The sequence below is a fragment of the Amphibalanus amphitrite genome, unplaced genomic scaffold, assembly GCF_019059575.1.
Source record: "Amphibalanus amphitrite isolate SeventyFive unplaced genomic scaffold, NRLGWU_Aamphi_draft 000074F_arrow, whole genome shotgun sequence".
Classification (NCBI taxonomy): Eukaryota; Metazoa; Arthropoda; class Thecostraca; order Balanomorpha; family Balanidae; genus Amphibalanus; species Amphibalanus amphitrite.
Window position 1 is genome coordinate 301,280 of NW_024881570.1, and position 1,487 is coordinate 302,766.

A 1,487-nucleotide genomic window follows, 5' to 3' on the forward strand; every position below is an offset into this window, starting at 1 on the left:
ATGCAACATGACCCTTTCCGGTCAGGTCATGACCTTGACCTGAGGTCAAATTTTAAAGTTGACCTTTCAATGTCAATTTATAGTTCATTCGATGCGTCTTGACGAGAGGAACACGATGCCGGTAAAAGTAAGCTCGTACAAGGCTGGGGTCAAAAGTTATTGCAGAAAACTGTTTCCGAAAAATCGGCTATTTTTGCAGTTTTTGCCCCCTGCAGGCAAAACCGTTGACGTTAGGTCAAATCTGAGAGAATTACTAAGAAAGGGCGTTAATAGGGCTATCGAATGCGCTTTTCCGCGGCGCTGTAGCTCTATTGGTTCCCGAGTTATGCGTTGGCTTCTTGGAAATTTTCGACATTCGACCTGGAAATCGGCGAAATTTTGCCTTCAATGACCTCTGGTGACCTGACCTTTGACCTGACCAAAAAATTGACCGAAGTGATTTCGTCATTATTTTTTACGCTCTTTCGAACACCGCCTTCCGCGTATCGCTACGTGGCCCAGGAGCCGAGTTACAAGGGGGGGGTGTTCAAACACCCCCCCCCAGCAGGGCGTGGAAATCCAGGACCCCCAGCCGGGCGCGGGTTAAGCTGCAGGTAGGGGTCCTTTTCGAGCAACTTAAATTGTGCGTTTTTCTGTATTTCGTATTCTATGCCAAATTTCTTTCAAAACTTTTCGAAATTTTCAAAAATGTTATTCAGGTCATTCACTGTTCAATTCCACATCAGCCTAAGCAAAAATGACGAAAAAATATCAAACGGTTTTCATTTTACAGCGGTTTTACTAAACCACTACCTTACTGTCTCAAATAGCCCCACTGTCTCAAATAGCCCCACTGTTCCCGCCGTTACGGGTTGTTTAGGTTTTGTTATGCAAGAGCCTGAGTGAGGGCTGCTTTGTCTAAACGACTGCATTTGCTATTTTCAGGTGACCGCCCCAGACGATTTGTCATGATATGTGACGCATGTTGAACGGCATCAGAGCTGTCCTGATCGGGGCGCAGTGAAGTACGGTTTGCTGAACAGTGATTGCCACTTGGACCGATACTGAAGCCGAAATATTATTGCTGGCTATACTGACGGTGCAGTTGGCTGTATCACCATACTGAGTCACTGACATTTGTACTAAAGTCGCCTATCGTCCCGGACGAAGTGAGTAGCCATACACTGACACAAATCGTGTAATGCTTATTCGCTCTGTCATAAATGCATATTCGTTTGTCTCACAGTGCCAGCTGGCTACCTATCTGAAATTGTCTCTTGCGGACTGATTAAGAAATAATTTTCGTTGTTAAATTGTCAGTTTATTGGGTATGTGCAGCTCACGTGTTGTTGTGGCTGTTCCCCCCAGTGACCTTGGGCGAATCGTAAGCTGCATTGAGTTAATTGTCTTTTGTATGTGTTTTCACAGTTTTCTACGGTCATCACGGTCCACACTGATCGCTGCAAGGTGTCACTACTGAATGATCCCAATACATACTGACCGACTAA

At 45.3% G+C, this 1,487-nt stretch overlaps 1 long non-coding RNA gene across 1 annotated transcript; it reads left to right on the forward strand.

The window, feature by feature from the left end:
* The first annotated feature begins 840 nt into the window (after positions 1-840).
* Positions 841-1,487, forward strand: LOC122379285. Its single transcript, XR_006256158.1, has 2 exons — positions 841-1,148; positions 1,408-1,487. It is a non-coding gene; the product is annotated as an uncharacterized LOC122379285 (long non-coding RNA).